A 16,243-nucleotide genomic window follows, 5' to 3' on the forward strand; every position below is an offset into this window, starting at 1 on the left:
CATGATGTCAGGTTTCCGGTGGGGGTGGGGGCTGCGGGGGGACTGGAGAGAGTGAAGGGTTCTTACGGGCAGGGAGGGGGTGCAGGGGCCGGGCCGGGCGTGCTCTCCGTGTTTGTGGCATTAAATGTCAGGCGGCACCCAGAAGCCGCGCCAGCCAGATGCCCCAACTCTCCAGATGTCCCTGCAGGAGAACAGCGGCCCAGGGGCATGACTCCAGCCTCCCCCCCACCCCCCCCCGCCCCCCCTCCGCTCGGCCCCCCTGCATCTCCACACCAGGAGGACAGGGGCAGAAAGGTCTAGATTTCCCAAAGCCGCTGAAGCCGCACTGGGGAAAGTTCAGTCTCTGGAATTAGCTTCCCCGGCATCCATCCACTAGAGGAGCCAAAAAGGAGAAGAAAAAAAATCCCCCAGCAACACACACACACACACACACAGAGATATACACACACATACACACATATACACACATATACACATATACATACACATATACACACACATACACACGCACACATACATATACACACGCACACACACATTCACACACATATACACACATACACACATAAACACACACAAACACGCACACACATATACACATACACACACGCACACACATATACACACATACACACATATACACACACATGCACACATATACACATATGCACACGTGCACACACGCACACACACACACACACACACGCACACACACTTAGGTGACTCTTAAGCCACAGGACTTAAAAACCCCAAACAAAACCAGCAAGTCTGAGCCGGAGAACTGGAGGCCTGTCAGCACCCCGCCCCCCTCAGCCCCCTCAGCCCCCCTCCCCGCCCCCCTTGCCCACCCCCCGCAGCCGCTTCCCCAAAGCAGAAAAACACCAAACAGCTTTGTTCTCCCTGACAAAGCCCCTGGCTTCCAGAACAGACAGTCCCCAGCGAGCAGGGGAGACTCATTCACACCCGGGCTGGGCCTTCCCGGGGGCCTGGAGGACAGAAACGAGAATGGTTTCTCCTGGGGACCCCCGCCCCCACCCGGGGGCCTCGGGGAGCCCCCCTCAGACCACAGCCGAGCAGAGTCCTGGCCTCCCGGTGACCTGGCCACGCGCCCGCGGAGGCCTCTGACATCACAGCTAATTGGCCCTGAAAACCAGCCAAGAGCCGCGGCTCCGGGTCCCAAAACCCGGGACTCCCCGGGCAGCGGGAGAGACAGCTGGGCAGGGGGCCACTGCCAATTAGGCCTGAGCGCTCGGAGCACCGGCTAACGAGAAAGGGGTGGCCCTGGGAGGCGGGGGCGGGGGCCAGAGGAGGAGGCGGCCTGTGGAGCGGGGCGGGTGGGCAGCCCAAGGCCAGCGGCTAATGAGGCCACAGCCAGTGGCGAGGAACCGCGGACCCCCGAGAGACAGGGGCCCCGCTCAGGCCCCCCCTTCCCCAGACTTAAAGCTCACAGCACCCCTGGAGGGGAGGATTATCATTAACCTCTGCTTCCAGGGGGGCCAGAGAAGTTAACTCCTGTGCCCAAGGCCACACAGCCCGTCATTAGCAGAGCCCAGCCTCCTGCTCAGATGGCTAACTCTCCAGCCAGTGCTCCCCCCGCTGGGAGGAGGGGGCGGGCGGCTGGGGAGGGGGCGCTGCACCCCTGGGGAGCCACAGATCTGATTTAAATACATATCTGAGAAGGCTGGTGTTCCCCGCAGAACAGAAGGGAGGGGATGATGGCAAATTAATTTTTCCATGCCACTGCAGTCCGGAGGCGGCGGGGGAGGGGGGACGCCGCCTTCGTTCCTCCCGCGGGGGGTGGGGTGGGGGGGAGTGCCGGGAAGGCTCAGCTCCCTGGAAGGTGTGCGCGTGTGCAGTCAGGCCCCGAACCGGGAGCGTGGGGGGCGCCGAGGGCTTTGTGGGGTGTCTGGGGAGCATCATTGTCGTCTGTCCCAGGGAAGGTGCCAGGCACCCAGCTCTGGCAGGGCGCGGGGGAGGGATCTGCTCCTGGTACCCAGAAAATGCCAGCGGGTGAGAGGAACGCTGCCAACAGCAGCCAGAGTGTAAGGGGGGGCGGGGGGGTGCTGGGGGGCATCTTGCCACCGGCCAAGGGCCCCCAAAAGCCCTGATGGCCACCACCACCTCCCCAGTGCCCGGCCTGAGTAAGGGGCTCCTTCCTGGCCCTCCTGCTGCCCTTTCACTGAGTTCCCTTGAGGGCCAGACCCACCTGGACAGCTCCACGTGTGTGTGTGTGTGTGTGTGTGTGTGTGTGTGTGTGTGGCTTTCAGGAAACAAGTTCATTGGAAAGTAGAAAGAGAAACCCCCTAGCCCATGAGGGTCTTCGTACAGGACTAAGTTCTTTTATATCCCCCTGGAGGGAATTTTTTTTTTTTTTACTTTATAATTATGTGGGGGTGGCTGTGGTCAGGGTGGATTCCTGGCTCTGTGCTCACGGGTCACACCTGGTGGGGAATCAAACCTGGGTCAGCCACGTGCAAAGCCTGTGCCTTAGCCCTTGTGCTAGTTCACTCCACCCTCCCCCTGGAGAAGTCTGATCCCCCCTTCATCCCCCTTCTGGGGATACTCTCCCCAGCAACTCAGGAGAGATTGCAGTGCATCCTGATGGCATTTGCATCTCCGAAGGGGAGATCAACACTAACCTAACCGAGTAGTGACACGGAAATGTCCCTAGAGGTAATGAACCCCTAGTCTGGAAGTTTGTTTTTTATTTATTTTTATTATTATTATTATTTTTGCTTTTTGGGTCACACCCGGCGATGCACAGGTGTTACTTCTGGCTCTGCACTCAGGAATCACCCCTGGCGGTGCTCAGGAGACCATATGGGATGCTGGGATTCGAACCCGGGTCGGCCACGTGCAAGGCAAACGTCCTACCCGCTGTGCTATTCCTCCAGCCCCTAGTCTGGAAGTTTGTCTGAGGGGAGGTCAGAGAAGGCTTCCTGGAGGAGAGGGCACTGGAGCTAGGATCCAGAGGGTGGTCAAAAGTATTGATCTCTTTGGTTCGTGGTCACCCACCGTCAGAGAGGGCTGCCCCTCCCCAGGCCTGTTTCCTGCAGACATGGTCACCATCTGCCCCTGCACTGGTCTGGAAATCCCGGTGGCAGAGGTCTGTGTCTGTGTTGCTGGCACTGAAGTGCCCGTGTGGGTCAGAGCAGATGTTCCATTCAGCATGTGCAAAGGGCTGTGGGAAGAGGGGCCTGGGCACAGAGCAGAGAGCGGTTCGGGCTCCCAGGAGCACTCCAAACAGGAAAGGCAGCGACCAAACACCTCCCGCATCACTCCTTCCTCACACACACACACACACACACACAGAAACACACAGACACACACAGAGACACAGACACACACAGATACACACAGAAACACACAGACACACAGAGACACAGACACACACAGACACACACAGATACACAGAAACATACAGACACACATAGACACACAGACACACAGACACATAACACAGACACACAGATACACACACAGAAACAGAGACACAGACACACACACATAGACACACAGATATACACAAACACATGACACATAGACATAGACACACAGACACATACAGACATACACAAACACACATAGACACACAGTTATAACACAGACACACACAGATACACACAGACACATAAAGTAAAGACACAACACAGACACACAGATACGGACACACCAGACAACACAGATACACACAAAGACACACACATACACAGATACAGAGACACACATACACAGACTCACACAGGGTAGTGTCTTTTTTCTCTTTTTAGTTTGGGGTCCATCCCAGGCGGTGCTCAGTGGCTTGGGGGGAAGGTGGGTGTGCCCCCCCCCAGTCAGGCCGTAGCAGGCATCAGGGTCCTCCTGACGGAGCTCTGGCCCTGGCCTCTGCGCCCCCGCCCTGGAGCTACTCGCAGGACAGACGGCCACTTAGAAACCCAGTGCCCAGATACAGTGCCCAGACACAGTGCCCAGGGAGCTACTGTGCCCAGACACAGTGCCCAGACACAGTGCCCAGGGAGCAGATCGGGGTCTCTCTGTGCCCCAGGCCCTGGGCATCACAGCACCCTCACCAGCAGCCTGGTCAGTGAGAAGAAGAGGAAGAAGGAAGGAAAAGAAGCAAAAAGGATGGAAGAAGGAGGAAAGGAAGAAAAAAAGGAAGGAGGAAGGGAGGGTAGAAAAGAAGAGGGAAGGAGGGAAGGAAGGTAGGAAAGGAAGGAAGGAAGGAAAGAAGGGAGGGAGGGAGGGAAGGAAGGAAGGGAGAGAGGAAGGGAAGAAGGGGAGGGAGGGGAGGAAGAAAGGAAGGAAAGACGGGAGGGAGGGAAGGAGGGAAGAAAGTAAGGGAGGGAGAGAGAGGAAGGAAGGGAGGGAGGGAGGGAGAGAGGAAGTAAAGAAGAAAGGGAGGGAGGGAGGGAGGGAAGGGAGGGAGCGAGAAAGGGAGGGAGGGAGAAAGGGAGGGAAGGAGGGAGGAAGGAAAGGAGGGAGAAATAAAGGGAGGGAGGGAGGAGGGAAGGAAGGGAGGGAGGAAGGGAGGGAGGGAGGGGGAGGGGGAGGAGGCAGGCAGGCAGGCTCCTGGTTCCAGCTGTGTTGTTGCTTCCAGCACCAGGCTGCCCCCCTGCCCCCTCACCCCTCACCCCTCAGATCCCTCATGGGGGACATGGAGATGCCACAGGCCGCCTGTGTGGGAGCCGCAAACTGCTGCTTGGGGGCGGGGGCCCCTTGTTGTCTGAGAGGCTCAGGATGAAGCCCCTCTGTTTGGTCTTTACTCCCTTCCCAGCTCCCGCGGCAGCGGGGACCAGGGTGGGGACCAAGGAGAGAGCTGAGCTGTGGGGTCCCGCGCGCTTCCCGGCGCACCCGGCAAACTTTGCGCGTCTACACCTGCGCGCGGGCGGCAGCGGCGGCCACCGGCTGCCCGTCCCGACTCCGCGGGGGTCTCCGAGGCCCGCCAGCCGCCTCCCCCAGCCCCCACGCGACCACCTGCTCCGGTCTCGGTCCTAGAGAGTCCCCAGAGTCCCTGAGCGACCACCTGCTCGGGTCTCGGTCCTGGAGAGTCCCCCCGGGGTCCCTGCGCGACCACCTGCTAGGGTCTCAGTCCTGGAGAGTCCTCAGGGGTCCCTGAGCGACCACCTACTCCGGTCTCGGTCCTGGAGAGTCCCCAGGGGTCCCTGTGAGACCACCTACTCCGGTCTCGGTCCTGGGGGTCCCCCGGGGTCCCTGCGCGACCACCTGCTCGGGTCTCGGTCCTGGTGAGTCCCCAGAGGTCCCTATGAAACAACCTACTCCAGTCTCGGTCCTGGGGGTCCCCCGGAGTCCCTGCACGACCACCTACTCGGGTCTCGGTCCTGGGGAATCCCGGGTCCCTGCGCGCCCACTTGCTCCGGTCTCGGTTCTGGGGGGGTCTCCCACCTGCTCCGGTCTCGGTCCTGGGTGGTTCCCCGGTCCCTGCGCGCCCACCTGCTCCGGTCTCGGCCCTGGGGACGCGTCCCAGCGCTCCCGCGACCCCTCGGAGCGCAGACCCGGGCGCGGACCCCCGAGACAGGCCCGGATCTGCCCCCTGCGCTCCCGCCCGGCCGAGCGGGCTCCTTACCTTGCCCGGCGCCCTCACGCCCGGGTCCAGGCTGTGCGCTCGCTTTCACACATTTTGCAACATTGTCGAACGAAAATGTTATAAATCCTTTCGCGGTCACGCGGCGGCCCCCACCACCTCCCCACTTTTCCTGGTTTTCTCGCCCTTTTGGACAATACGCGGCCCCAGCGGCCAGACGCCGGCCCGGGGCAGACGCGGCTGGCCGCGGGGGGGCGTGGTCAGGACAGGAGTGGGCGTGTCTGGGCGGGGAGTGGGGCGGGGCCGGGATGTGGGCGGGGCGCGCCGCCTGCCCCCTCCCTTCCCTGGGAAGCCGTGGCCTGCGACTCTAGCTCCTGTTCCGGCTTCTGATTGGTCAATCGGCCCGCAATGCTGGCATCTGATTGGCTGGTCCTAAGAACAGGGCTCAGGCAGTCGGAGCGGGAGGGGGTGCGGGTTTCATTTCTCTTGACCGTTTTTCCTGAGGCCGCAGCTGCTCTTTGGGGCCCTCCTGAGCTCTCGACAGCCTTTTTTCCTCGCTGCTGCCGTGCTCCTCGCATAGCCCTTAACCTGTACCTGCGTCCTGCGTTTTTTCGTCCCATTCAATGAAGCTGGTGGTGGCCCCACCCGCCTGGCACGCGCAGTAGGCGCTCCGTTTGGGTTTGGGTTTGGGGGCTGATCACATCCCTGAAAGACGGAATGACTCCCCTCCGCCGTGCAGAGAAATGCAGGTCACCTGCACGCGAAGCGCTGCGCTGACGGGGGTCGTGCATCACGGGGGACTCAGCTCGCTGCGCCGCGAAGCCCTGGGGCTGTCGGGGCCTTGGTCCCCATCTGTCAAAACAGCTGCACTCGAGCAGCGAAGGGTTCGGAGATCAGTTATTCCCGCGAGTGTGCTGCGCCGAGCGCGGGCAGTGTTTGGGCGCCCTCGCCCGCCCTCGCCTTCATGCTCCGAGCCTGGTGGGTTTTACTGAGCCCTCTCCTTCCCCTGCAAATCACGGGAGACGCTAAATGCACTCTGCTCAAATCAGGCCGCCGCTGCCTACTCCGGAGAGTTTAGCAGAACGTGGGAGGGCTTTCGGGTATAAAATAAACTGACAATCTGGCGCACTGCTCTTGGGGGAGAGGCAGCCCGTGGGAATGTCCCTGCCGCCGCCCCCCCCCCCGCACAGAATCTTTCGACTGGAGGGTGGTCTCCAAGAAGGGATGGGGAGCAGGTGTTCTCTGACAGAGAGGGTGCTGAGGAGAGGCTGGAATGGGCAGAGGAGGATTAATACTCTCTGAGGCCCTGGGCGGACAGCCAGGGTGTGCAGAGGGCCAGTACAGGGGGGTGGGAAGTGCGTCTGTGTCTTTGTCGTGACGTGGCCTTAGACCCCCCACTCTGGGTCTTAGGTAGACCCAGGGTGGGAGTCTAGAGTCCCCAGACCCTGCTCGATGTCTTCCTGCTTCCTACTTCCAAATCAGGTGAATTCACAGGTACCCAGGGCGGAGGCGTCAGTACAGCTTCTTGGTACACAGTATCAGCCTGTTAACAAGGCTCAGCGGAGGAGAAGCAATCTGGCGCGAGGAGAATCTCGAAGCAGTGGTCAGGGCGTTTGCCTCACACACAGCCCACCAGGTCTAGGGCCTGGTCCCCCATAAGGTCCCCCGAGCACTGTGGAGAGTGGTCCTTGAGTACAGAGCCAGAAGTAAGCCCCTTCTGTGCACCAAACCCGATGTGCACCCCTTCCAAAGCACCAAAAGGCAGAGGTTGTCCGACCACACTGCCCTCTGGGGCGATGCCCGCACTGTTCTTAGGGTGGTGTCTGCTTCCAGGTACCAGTTTGCTGCCTAAACAGACAGCAGGAAGTGGGTGGCAGGGAGATGGATGTGGGGGTCTTTTCACACCTCTCCTTCCTGCCATCCCTGGCCAGACAGTCCCCCACTCCAGCCCCCCAGAAGCCCCACCTCTGTCTGTTCCTGCTCCCCCTCTCCGCCTGGTTCCCACCAGCACCCCCCCCCCATGCCCAAGATGAGACGAATAAGGACAATAAAAGCTGCTTCGTAAACAGGTGGTGATTAAAAGCCAAGTTAATTAAAGAGGCGGTAATTGGGCTGGAGTGATAGTACAGTGAGCAGGGCGCTCGCCTGGCATGTGGCCGGCCCGGGTTCAATCCCCAGTACCCCATTATGGTCCCCTAAGTATAGAGCCAGGAGGAAGCCCTGAGCTGTGACCCCAAAGTCAAAGAAAAGTAAAATAAAACAACAAAGACGCGGTCCTCACGCTTGGACTGCAGAGAAAGGGGTGATGTCTTGGGTCTCGCTGAGGAAGGGGAGCCAGGAGACAAAAGGGATTTGAAAAGACAAGGTGGGGAGAAAAGGGCTGGAGTGACAGTACAGTTGGGTAGGGCGTTTTGCCTTGCACGCGGCCGACCCGGGTTCAATCCCTGGCATTTAATATGGTCCCCCAGTCATTCCTGAGTGCAGAGCCAGGAGTAACCCCTGAGCATTGCTGGGTGTGACCCACTGTAGCACTGTTGCACTGTCGTCCCGTTGTTCATCGATTTGCTCAAGCAGGCACCAGTAACGTCTCCATGGTGAGACTTGTTGTTACTGTTTTTGGCATATCGAATACGCCACGGGGAGCTTGCCAGGCTCTGCCGAGTGGGAGGGATACTCTCGGTAGCTTGCCAGGCTCTCCGAGAGGGACGGAGGAATCGAACCCAGGTTGGCCACATGCAAGGCAAATGTCCTACCTGCTATGCTATCGCTCCATCTCCGTTGTGACGCAAAAAGAAAAAGAAAAAGTGGGGATAAAAGGGGAGGAAGTGCCAGGTGCAGGGATCAGAGCGATGGCACAGCGGGGAGGGCCTTTGCCTTGCCGAGACCCCCCCCAGGCTCACACCCTGGCACCAAGGGCCTGGTTCAGCCACAGGCAGAGGACCGAGCTCTCTCAGCCTTGTCGTTTCTTCAAAACATTAAAAGCAACAACGACAACAACAAAAAGGCGGGGGTGGGGTGGGGGTTCAAGGACTTCTAAAATCCGGTTCTGGGGGCTCTAAGCAGCCTCTGCGGCAGGGCCTCGGATTCCGTGGAAATGGAATCCCGCCCGCTCGCCGGCACATCTCGCACCGCCCGGCTCTATCTTCATTTCTGATTGATTTTCCCTGGCAGAGGCGCAGAATTCTTCGCATTAAGTGTCAGGCTCTCTCTGTCAAGTAGTTAATGACCTATAAAGCACTTAAAACGTGCTGGAGGAGACGCCGCTCCGGCCCCCCGCCGCGCGGCCTCTCCTATTGTCAGTAATCACCCCTCATTTATTCCCTCTGATTGGCTTAGAATTTGCCATTGGGTTTCCCTAAAGTGGCGCCTACTCCAAGAGGTCCGATTCCGCCTGGGCCCCAGGGAGCATGTGGAAGGGGGTTAGGGGTGGGTGAAGGGCCCTTGGGCGCCCCTCTCCTGATTTCCTCCTTGGCCGCCTCACCTACCCACCCTCTCCTCACCATTTATTTGCAGCTTCAACTCACCTCTTGAGTCCTGACTGATTCTCTGGGCAGCCTCTGGACACCTCCTCCTGGCTGTCACCGGGGTTTCTCACCACACAGCCCCCTTCTCTGCTCTGCTTCTGTTTCTTTCTTTCTTTCTTTCTTTCTTTCTTTCTTTCTTTCTTTCTTTCTTTCTTTCTTTCTTTCTTTCTTTCTTTCTTTCTTTCTTTCTTTCTTTTTTGAAACATCCTTTGCCCACCGATGGGGCAGGGGCTCCCCTGAGCCTCACACACTGATGTCAGCAGGTCACCAGAACTATTTTTTCTTTTAACCGAGGTGAAGGCCTATGACACCAAGAGTCAGGGACCTGTATTTTTTTTTTCTTTTTGGGTGACACCCGGAGATGCACAGGGGTTACTCCTGGCTTGTGCACTCAGGAATTACTCCTGGCGGTGTTCAGGGGACCCTATGGGATGCTGGGAATCGAACCCGAGTTGGCCATGTGCAAGGCAAATGCCCTCCCCACTGTGCTATCGCTCCAGCCCCAGGGACCTGCATTTGTAATTTTTTTTTTTTAGTTATTCATTGTCTTTTTGGGTCACACCCGGCAATGCACAGGGGTCACTCCCGGCTCTGCACTCAGGAATTACTCCTGGCGGTGCTCAGGGGACCCTGTGGGATGCTGGGAATCAAACCCAGGTCAACTGTGTACAAGGCCTCCCCGCACTGTGCTATCGTTCTAGCCCCTCACCAGGACTTTATATCCCCCCACGCCCATCACACACACACACACACACACACACACACACACACACTCACGCACACACACACTCACGCTAAAGTGACTTGACTTTTAAGCCTGTCCACGGCCCTGCCTCCTCGCCCCCACCCCAGCCTCAGCCCAGCCATGAAGCTTCTGTATAACTCACAGGGCTGAGCTTACGCTTTGCACGCAGAAGGCCCGGGTTCCACCTGAGCCCCCTGGGCGTCACCCCCTATCCCTGCCATATTCTTCCTTTCCGAGGTGGGACAGGATCTCCCCTTGGTTGCCCTATAAAGAATAAAGTGTCATGAATTCCTGCCCCTCTACCTCAGGTGTATCTCAGGCCTCAGCCTGGTACCCAAGGTCCTTCTGATGGTCTGTGAGTGTGTCACCTTTCCTACCCCTCCCTCCTCCACACGCAGGCCCTTTTCATGATATTCTCTGGTGCCTGCAATCTTAGAGACCTCCTCCTTCAGGAAGCCTTCCTTGGTTTGCTCCAGCAGAGTGGCTATCTCCTTGGGTTCATTCACACCACCCCGTGTTTGCCCATGCCCGCCTGCCTCCTTAGGCATCCACAGACATCTGTTCAGTGTCCACAGGGACTGTGGCGGGACGAGTTCCCGTTCCGGAAGCGGGTGCCAATTCTGCTGCAGCCCTCGTCAGCTGAGTGACCTCGGCCACTCCTTGGCCCTCTCTGAGCCTGAGGCCCTTCTACCGAGTACCAGGGCTGGTGCCTGAGGATGCCAGCCTGGAGGAGCTGGCGCCACGCGAGAGAAGAAGCCCAAGGCTTCGAGGCCCCGGGTCAGAGCCGTGTGGGCGGCCTGGAGAGGCTCTTCCGGGCGGGAAAGTGTCTCTTCTCTCCCGGCTGCTGGAGTCCAAGGACTCGGGCAGAAAAAATCCTCGACTTCGAGTTCTAACAGCCAAAAGACCCGAGTCTCGCTGGCTGAAGCCCAGGGCCATCTCCACGCTCCTGCCAAGGCTCTGAGGCCAGTCTGCATTCCTGCGGCCCCACCAGACACACGCCTCGGCTCACGGGCCCTCTTCTCTCTCTCTCTCTCTCTCTCTCTCTCTCTCTCCTTCTCTCTCTCCTTCTCTCCTTCTCTCTCTCCTTCTCTCTCCTTCTCTCTTCTCTCTCTCCTTCTCTCTCTCTCCTTCTCTCTCTTCTCTCTCTTCTCTCTCTCCTCTCTCTCCCCTCTCTCTTCTCTCTCCTTCTCTCTCCTCTCTCTCCTTCTCTCTCCTCTCTCCTTCTCTCTCCTTCTCTCTCCTCTCCTCTCTCTTCTGTCTCCTTCTCTCTCTCCTTCTCTCTCTTCTCTCTCTCCTTCTCTCTTCTCTCTCTCCTCTCCTCTCTCCTTCTCTCATTCTCCTTCCCTCTCTTTCCTTCTCTCTCTCCTCTCTCTCCTCTCTCTCCTTCTCTCTCTCCTCTCTCCTTCTCTATCTCCTTCTCTCTCCTCTATCTCCTTCTCTCTCCTCTATCTCCTTCTCTCTTCCTCTCTCCTTCTCTCCCTCTTTCTGCCCTTCCTTCCTCTTTCCCTTCCTCCCTCCCTCCCTCGCTTTCTCCCTCCCCCTCCCTCCCTCTCTCTCTATCCCTCTCTTCCCCCTTCTTCCCCCTCTCCCTTTGTCTCCCTCCCTTCCTCTCTCTCTCCCTCTCCCTCTCTTCCCCTCCTTCCTCCCCTCCTCCCTCCTTCCCTCCCCCTCCCTCCCTCCATCCCTCTCTCCCTCCCTTTCTCTCCCTCTGTCTCCCCCCTCTCCCTCTCTCTCTCCCTCCCTCCTTCCTTCCCTTCCTTCCTCCATCCCTCCATTCCTCTTTCCCTCCCTCTCCAATACGAGAGGGGCGGAGGAGAGCCCAGCAAGCTACTGAGAGTATTGAGCCCGCGCGGCAGAGCCTGGCAAGCTACCCGTGCGTATTGGATATGCCAAAAACAGTAACAATAAGTCTCTCGATGAGAGACGTTACTGGTGCCCGCTTGAACAAATCGATGAATAATGGGATGACAGTGACAGTGACAGTTGTACCAAAGATGAACAATAGCAGGTACAGTTGAGAACAGCTGTCCTTGAGACGTGAAATGGACCAAAAAAAAAAAAAAAACACTCACAGAATGAATTTAACCAGGGGGTTTTTGCTTGGTTATGAGGGCGAGTGCGTGGTGCTCAGGGGCTGCTCCAGGCACAGTGCTCGAGGAGCATTCCTGGGGCACTTCAGGGATCCAGCCCAGGGCTCCAGCGAGCAGAGCGCATGCTTGGGCTCTTGGCACTGTCTCCCTGCACTCTGCTTTTCTGTCCCATCCTTGAGACACAGCACATGTCCCGGAAAGTCACCTTAGAGGGGACGACTCGGCGCTTATCAGTGTGCTGCTCAAAGGTCCCACAAGTGTCTAATTCCAGAACATTCCATCAGCGTGTAAAAAAACACCACGGGCAGCCGTGCCCACCGAGTGCCCCGAATTCTCCCCTCACCCACATGCAACCCTTTCTTTGAGGGGACACACCCAGCTGTGCTCGGGGCTGACTCCTGGCTCTGTGCTCGGGGCTGACTCCTGGCTCTGTGCTCGGGGCTTATTCCTGGCTCTGTGCTCAGGGCTGACTCCTGGCTCTGTGCTCGGGGCTCGTTCCTGGCAGATGCCGGGGATCAGATCCCGGTAGGGGCCGTGCAGGGTGAGCGCTGCACTGGCTGGACTCCCACCCAGGCCCCAGGCACCACCTGGAGCACAGAGAGCATCGGATGCCCCCGAGAAGAGACCCTCCTCCTCGGCACCCATTTCCCGCTGAACCCTAAGGAGCAGGCGTGGGTCAGAGCCAGCGAGGGGAGCCGGAGCCCCAGACTTGAGGCTCCCTGAGCGCAGGGGCCACCTTTACATCAGTTATTTTTATTCCCGGACCCTCGGCTGCAGGGACCCCCTCCTCAGACCCAGCGCAGGCTGGACCTCACGGGGGAGGTGCCCGCCAGGGCCTTTGTCCTGGGGCTGCGGGAGGAAAGCGGGGAGCAGGTGGGCCCGGAGCTGACCAGTGCCCCAGAGAACCTTTGACAGCTCACCCCGGAAGCCCCGGGGGGCGTCTCCAGGGCTCCGCCCTGCCCGCCCCTCCCCCGCCCGGCTCCATCCTCCAGAAGCTCTAAGGGTGTCCCCTGGGCAGGGCTGGCCCCGCCAGCGACAGCGAAGGCAGCAGCCGGGCCATCTGGCGAGGCGAGGGGCCGCCCGGTCAGGGCAGGGCAGGGCCGCCCTCGGGGCTCCCTGGCAGAGACAGGCTTTCTGGGACCAATTAGCGGGACCAGCCTCCCCGGCGGTGGCCCCGCTGCACGCGCCCTGCACGTGTCATCGATTGGGGGCCTCTGGCAGCCTGGGCAGCAGGGCTGGGGGAGGGGACAGCACGTGGCCTCTGCTCGGCAGTGACCAGCCCGCCTCCCGACCTGCCCCTCTCTCGCGGAGCCAGCACCCGCCTGAGTCACTGTGTGTGACGACTTAGGAAGTTGGGGTGGTGGCGGGGGCGGGACCCCTCCTTGGGGCCGGGCAGATGCTCAGGGGGGCTCTGCGTGCAGAAGCCCAGGGTTAATCTGTAATCCCCAGGTAGAGCCAGGGGTGCCCGCCCCCATTCCCCCCCCCCGAAAAAAATTTTCTCTGGGACTGGAGAGCTAGCACAGCGGAAAGGTCAAGGTGAGGTCAAGGTGGGGTCAAGGCAGGGTCAAGGAACCATTGTTCTTTTGACCACAAGTCTATGAAGGAGCCTAAGGGGCCGGAGAGATAGGACAGGGGGCAGGACGCTGGCCTTGCACGGGACACTCACCCGGATCTGATTCTTCGACATCCCATACAGCCCCCCAAGGCTGCTGGGAGAGACCCCTGAGTGCAAAGGCGGGAGTAAGGCCTGAGCACTGCCAGGTGTGGCCCAAAAGAGAAAGGATGGAAGGAAGGAAGGAAGGAAGGAAGGAAGGAAGGAAGGAAGGAAGGAAGGAAGGAAGGAAGGAAGGAAGGAAGGAAGGAAGGGAGGGAGGGAGGGAGGGAGGGAGGGAAGGAGGGAGGGAGGGAGGGAGGGGGGAGGGAGGGAGGGAGGGAGGGGGGAGGGAGGGAGGGAGGGAGGGGGGAGGGAGGGAGGGAGGGAGGGAGGAAGGAAGGAAAGAAGGAAGAAGGAAGGAAGGAGGGAGGGAAGGAAGGAAGGGAGGAGAAGGAAGGAAGGGAGAGGAGGGAGAAAGGGAGGGAGGAAGGAAGGAAGGAAGGAAGGAAGGAAGAGGAGAAAGGGAGGGAGGGAGGGAGGGAGGAAGAGAGGGAAGGAGGGAGGGAGGAAGAGAGGGAGGGAGGGAGGGAGGGAGGAAGAGAGGGAGGGAGGGAGGAAGAAAGGGAGGGAGGGAGGAAGGAAGGAAGGAAGGCAGGCAGGCAGGAAGGAAGGAAGGAAGAAAGGAAGGGAGGAAGGGAGGAAGGGAGGGAGGAAGCTGAGGTCTCCGCGTCACACCGGCTTCCATATCCTGGACTCTGAGTCCTGCTTCAGGCCCAGAGGCCTCCTGGGGTGCGTGAGGGACAGGCCGGCAGGCCAGAGTGGCCATGAGCGGCCACTATCAGCCGGGCTGGGCCCAGGCCCCAGCCTCCCTCCCCTGGCTGAGCAGTCGGCCAAGGAAACTATTGAACTACATAAAAATCCATCGCGGACTCCCGGAGGCCCCCTTAGGAAGGCGCGTGGCCTTTAAATTAGGATGGAGGGAAAGAGGCAGGTTTGCCTGTAAGTGCATCTCAGCCCCGGGCCTGCCTCCCTGCTCTGCCCGCTGGCCAGGCGCCTCCCAAAGCCGGCGCGACCTCCCGGGAAACCCACTTGGCAGAACCTCCTGGAATCTGTTGCCTAAAAGGCCCCCCCACCTCTGCGTGCCGCGGGAAGGCTCCCCCGGCAAGTGCAGAGAAGCGGCTGCGGGTGCACAGAGAAACACGTCCAGACTTCTTAGGTGGGGGCCAGGGGTAGCGGGACGGGTCCCCAGGGGTCCACAGAGGGCACAGGAGAGATGGCGGGGACTCAGAAGCCAGGGCAGGCCAGGAGAAGCGTGGGGGAGGGGACTGGAGTGATAGCACAGCGGGTAGCCGATCAGGGTTCGATTCCCAGCATCCCATATGGTCCCCTGAGCACCGCCAGGGGTAATTCCTGAGTGCATGAGCCAGGAGTAACCCCTGAGCATCGCCGGGTGTGACCCCCCCAAAAAAAAAGAGAAGCGTGGGGGGACACCAGGCAAGATGGGACAGGGTCTGGGCCCCCCACAACAGCTGCCCTGCTGGCTTTAGGGGTGAGGGGGGTTTGGGGAGACAGCTCAGAAGTCAGAGGCCCCAAGTCTGACCCTGCCCCCCTCACGCCCCCTCCCCCGTGGCCCCGGGGACCGGCACCAACGGCATGGCCATGCCAGGCGTAGCAGGGACCAGTCTGGTCCTGTTGGTGTCCAGGCCCCGTTCCCATTAAACAGCACCTCCGCTCGCCCTGGGGCCCCCCTCTCAGCGCCCCCCGAAGACCCCCGCCCTTCAGCCCAGCAGAGCAGCCCGTTTTCCAGAAGGGCCAGAAGGAATCACTCAGCTGCTCGTCACAGGAGCAGGGGGCCCCTCTGTCCCCCAGGGCCCTGCGCCGACCCAAATGTCCCACAAAGCTGGTCCCAGACGTCCCACAAGGCTGGGCTCAGGTGGGCTTGGCTGGGAGCGGGAACTCAGGGTCACACGGCCCCAGGGAACGCCGGGGCTAGATTCGCTGCTGTTCAGGACGCTGCCTCAGGGTCAGGGCTGCCCGGACCCCAGTGCTCCCACCCCCATCTCAGGCCCCGGGACGATGGGGCAGTCCGGAATCCTCTCTGTCCAGTGCCCAGCAGGGTCCAGCCTGCCCCACCCTGCTCCCCTCCCCTCCCCCGGAACCAGGCTGCCAGCGTCGATGCTCCAAAGAGGGGGGGACAGGCAGGTCCCCGGCCACGTCGAGGGAGGCAGGACCCACACCAGGGGCCCAGGGGCCAAGGCCAGAGCCCAGCGGCAAGGCCTAGTCCAGCCCACCCCCGGCTCTGCCCCGGTCCCAGCGTCAGGCCTCCGACTGGGCGGAGACTGTTCTCTGGAACCTTCCCCAGGCCCAGCTCTCAGCTCTCTCTGTGCAGCTCAGAGTCATCCTGGAACCAAGCAGGCGGCAGGCGGCTGGCCGGGGCCCCCCCGAGGGCACCAGTGCTCAGGCTGGGCCCCTCGAGACCCCCCTTCTTGGCCCTCATGGTGAGGGGCCTGCAGGGGGGCTCAGATGTAGGCCCAAAGCGCAAACTGTCCCCCCCACCCCCACTTGGGGTTTCTGCATGGGAGGAAGGCCCATTTCCCCCAATTCTCGCTGCAGGAGACAGGACCCCCTGCAAGGGTGACCCTCCCCCTCGGCCCTGCCTGGCAGTCGGAAAAATTGGGGAGGGGAGCTGTGAGGGGAGGAGCCGGGGCCACTGGGCCAGCCACAGCGCAGGGCTTCCTGGCTCTGGCT

This window comes from Sorex araneus, chromosome 6 (assembly GCF_027595985.1).
Source record: "Sorex araneus isolate mSorAra2 chromosome 6, mSorAra2.pri, whole genome shotgun sequence".
NCBI classification, from domain to species: Eukaryota; Metazoa; Chordata; class Mammalia; order Eulipotyphla; family Soricidae; genus Sorex; species Sorex araneus.